Raw genomic sequence first — 4772 nt, forward strand, 5'->3', positions numbered from 1 at the left:
GACTGCATAATAAAGGTCCATATGCAAGTGCAATATAAAGTGACGTTCATTCGCATTAAGATTTTGTGCATCCAACCCTAAAAGCGCATGACAACCTCTGCTTCCCTCTGCGAACGGCCTATCTTTTACTTTATGTCTTTTACTTTTATTCAAGAGTCAAGGTGATCTTCACCTTTCCCTTTTTCATTTTATCCTTTGGCAAGCTCCTCATGTTGGGAAGATCCTGATATATATATATATATCCAATTGGATGTAAGCTAGCATGAACTATTATTGTTGACATCACCCAAAGGTGAATACGTTGGGCGGCAACACTATAGGCCCCTATCTTTCTCAGTGTCCGATTAAAACTCCATAACCATTAGTATTGCGTGAGTGTTAGCAATTGTACAAGACTATATGAAAGTTGAGTATGTGGAGTTTGCTATTCCTGAAAATAAGATGAATTGCAATTGTTTGATGACTGAGAACATAGTTTGCTAGTTTTCAAGAATGTTTATGGTCTATGCTTTGCCATGTGAATTGCTTGTTACTTTATCGTGAGAAGTTTTATGAGATGAACTACTATTATGACATATTATCATGCTAGAAAAGGTGATTGAAATTATCATTGATCAAACTTGTACACCTTCTAGCATTCACACTTCATAAATTCTTTCTTTACCATTTACCTACTCGAGGACGAGTAGGAATTAAGCTTGGGGATGCTGATACGTCTCCAACGTATCTATAATTTATGAAGCATTCATGCTATTTTATTATCTGTTTTGAATAATTTCGGGCTTTATTATCACTTTTATATTACTTTTGGGACTAACCTATTAACCAGAGGCCCAGCCCATATTGTTGTTTTATTGCCTGTTTCAGTATTTCGAGGAAAAGGAATATCAAACGGAGTCCAAACAGAATGAAACCTTTGGCAGCGTGATTTTTTGGAAGAATATGATCCGGGAGACTTGGAGTTCACGTCAGAAGATTTTTGAGGAGGCCACGAGATAGGAGGGCGCCCCCCCCCCCTACTGGGCGCGCCCCCCTATCTCGTGGGCCCCTCGAGCACCTCCCGACCGAATTCATTCGCCTATATAAGCCTACGTACCCTAAAAACATAAAAAATATCAAGATAGAACGGGAGTTCCGCCGCCGCAAGCCTCTGTAGCCACCAAAAACCTCTCGAGAGCCTGTTCCGGCACCCTACCGGAGGGGGAATCCATCACCGGTGGCCATCTTCATCATCCCGACGCTATCCATGACGAGGAGGGAGTAGTTCACACTCGGGGCTGAGGGTATGTACTAGTAGCTATGTGTTTGATCTCTCTCTCTCGTGTTCTCTCTATGGCACGATCTTGGTGTATCGCGAGCTTTGCTATTGTAGTTGTATCTTATGATTTTTCTCCCCCTCTAATCTCTTGTGATGAATTGAGTTTCCCTCTTGAAGTTATCTTATCGGATTGAGTCTTTATTTGAGAACACTTGATGTATGTCTTGCCGTGTTTATCTGTGGTGATAATGGGATATCATGTGCCACTTGATGTATGTTTTGGTGACCAACTTGCGAGTTCCGCCCATGAACCTATGCATAGGGGTTGGCACACGTTCTCTTGACTCTCCGGTAGAAACTTTGGGGCACTCTTTGAAGTACTTTGTGGTTGTTGGAAGAATCTGAGATTGTGTGATGCATATCGTATAATCATGCCCACGGATACTTGAGGTGACAATGGAGTATCTAGGTTACATTAGGGTTTTGGTTGATTTGTGTCTTAAGGTGTTATTCTAGTACGAACTCTTTTATAGATTGATCCGAAAGAATAACTTTGAGGTGGTTTCGTACCCTACCATAATCTCTACGTTTGTTCTCCGCTATTAGTGGCTTTGGAGTGACTCTTTGTTGCATGTTGAGGGATTGTTATATGATCTATCTATGTTATTATTGTTGAGAGAACTTGCACTAGTGAAAGTATGAACCCTAGGCCTTGTTTCCTATCATTGCAATACCATTTACGCTCACTTTTATCATTAGTTACCTTGCTGTTTTTCCAATTTCAGATTGCAAAAACCTTTATCTACCTTCCATGTTGCACTTGTATCACCATCTCTTCGCCGAACTAGTGCACCTATACAATTTGCCATTGTATTGGGTGTGTTGGGGACACAAGAGACTCTTTGTTATTTGGTTGCAGGGTTGCGTGAGAGAGACCATCTTCATCCTATGCCTCCCACGGATTGATAAACCTTAGGTCATCCACTTGAGGGAAATTTGCTACTGTCCTACAAACATGTGCACTTGCAGGCCCAACAATGTCTACAAGAAGAAGGTTGTGTAGTAGACATCACCAGCCATTGCCGATGAGTTATGCCACCACGCCCAACGCCCCCCTCCCTCCCAGTCACCGCTGCTCCATAGATGAGCATTAATTCCACCAAATTCCTTCGTCTTCCCCGCTTTTATGTCGCAAACTCTTCCACCTCCATGCCACAAATGCATTTGAAACGGCCTCGCAACTCAATTTACGGCCCTCATTATCTCTTGCTTCATTACCCTACAATTGTGGAAAAGATTGTGCTTATAACCCCTCTGCCATACGCATCGACCACGAATGCCTGCTCACATCCACGTCTGGGAACCAACTTCAGCACTACTAGGTGCACACTCCCTCTTTTTAGCCCTCTTTGAATATTTCTATCCTCACAAGATTATGATTTCCAATTTCTCAGGTTGTGCTAGGGATGGAAGGATGCTGAGCGTGTAGGTTATTTGCTGCTCGGATTGGCCACATTACATCACAGGTGGCTTGCTCCTTGCATTTCTTTGAGATTCCTATTTCATAAAATTGATATTTCATTTTGATATTACATGCTTACACAAATTGGTTAGCAGTGCGACCTGCACATAGTACAAAAGCCAATATCATCATTTTATTTTACTAATTTATTTGTTTATTTCTGTTTTATCAGTAAATTGTAGTTATTTTCCTGCAGCACGCTTCCTGTTTTCACTCACCCTGGATTTCTCCTAACCCTGAATTTATGTTTAAATTTTTTGCAGACTGCTCTCCGGATCGAAAGGTTCTTCAACTTCTGCTAAGTAGGCCTCTTGCTCCTCGGATTGGCTTCAATTCATTTTTGCATCGGTCTCCTGCTTCTTCCATTAGTATGCGAACATATGCACCATCCATATTGTTCCATGCATATTAGATACCGTATGAATTTCCTACCCTGGATTGTTTTGTGTGATATATTTATTCAATCATATAGGCTACAATCTGCTTCCATTTAAGTCAATTTTGCCCACATTCTTTGCTAAGATGGATAGCACCGCAAATTCTTCTACAAATCCTGGTAGCCATTCAGTCCAACGCGGTCGTGGGCGCCCCCGTCATCAGTCACAACCAGTTGTCATACCTGAAATAAACCAATCTGCTTCTTCCGATAACCGCCGCCGACGTACACAACTTAGAAATAGAGGTTAGTTAGGAAATTTTTGTTCCTTATATATGTTTCCATCAACATATGCTTCCTATCAACTAGAAAAAACATCTACAGATGAATGTTCAGTACGCCGACGATTAACTGGAGAGTCCTCTACGCCAGCTTCCCAAACACCAAATTTGGCATTAATCCATAATCGTAAGCTCTTATTATTTACCAAATTAGTGTATTGCAGATTGAAGTCTCCATTTTGTACAAATTAAGAGAAATATACATCGCCTATCTTTCAGGAACTATCTTTCAACACTTAAACCTTGGGGGGCCCACACATTCATGCAAACATTGTGGTTCTTTGTTTTGGTATGAAGACCGTATCCGCAGAGAGAGACATACTTCTGATCCAGCATATAATTTGTGTTGTAAAGGAGGGAAAATCTTGCTGAAACCATATGATCCTCCTCCTCAGACTCTATTGGATTTATTAACCTCATAGAACACTACAACTTCGAACCACTTTTTTTATCATATCTGGCAGTATAATACCATGTTTGCGATGACTTCAATGGGTGCTTGATACGTCTCCAACGTATCTATAATTTTTTATTGTTCCATGCTATTATATTACCCCTTTTGGATGTTTATGGGCTTTATTTTACACATTTATATCATTTTTGGGACTAACCTACTAACCGGAGGCCCAGCCCGTATTGCTGTTTTTTGCCTATTTCAGTATTTCGAAGAAAAGGACTATCAAACGGAGTCCAAATGGAATTAAACCTTCGGGAGCGTGATTTTTGGAATGAACGTGATCCTGAGGACTTGGAGTGCAAGTCAAGAAGCAGCCGAAGCGGCCACGAGATAGGAGGGCGCGCCCACCCCAACAGGGCGCGCCCCCTGTCTTGTGGGCCCCTCGGGTGGCCACCGACGTACTTCTTCCTCCTATATAAGCCTACGTACCTCGAAAACATCCAGGGAGCCAACGAAACACAATTTCCACCGCCGTAACCTTCTGTATCCGCGAGATCCCATCTTGGAGCCTTCGCCGGCGCTCCACCGGAGGGGGAATCGACCACGGAGGGCTTCTACATCAACACCATAGCCCCTCCGATGAGGTGTGAGTAGTTTACCACAGACCTTCGGGTCCATAGTTATTAGCTAGATGGCTTCTTCTCTCTTTTTGGATCTCAATACAATGTTCTCCCCTCTCTTGTGGAGATCTATTCGATGTAAACTCTTTTTGCGATGTGTTTGTCTATCCGATGAATTGTGGGTTTATGATCAAGATTATCTATGAGAAATATTTGAATCTCCTCTGAATTCTTTTATGTATGATTGAGTTATCTTTG

General features: G+C 42.0%; 1 long non-coding RNA gene across 1 annotated transcript; it reads left to right on the top strand.

The window, feature by feature from the left end:
- Positions 1–2488: 2488 nt before the first annotated feature.
- On the top strand, positions 2489–3100 carry LOC123065325 (uncharacterized). Its single transcript, XR_006430960.1, has 3 exons — positions 2489–2640; positions 2713–2784; positions 3044–3100. It is a non-coding gene; the product is annotated as an uncharacterized lncRNA (long non-coding RNA).
- Positions 3101–4772: the final 1672 nt, after the last annotated feature.

Source organism: Triticum aestivum, chromosome 3B (genome assembly GCF_018294505.1).
Source record: "Triticum aestivum cultivar Chinese Spring chromosome 3B, IWGSC CS RefSeq v2.1, whole genome shotgun sequence".
Classification (NCBI taxonomy): domain Eukaryota; kingdom Viridiplantae; phylum Streptophyta; class Magnoliopsida; order Poales; family Poaceae; genus Triticum; species Triticum aestivum.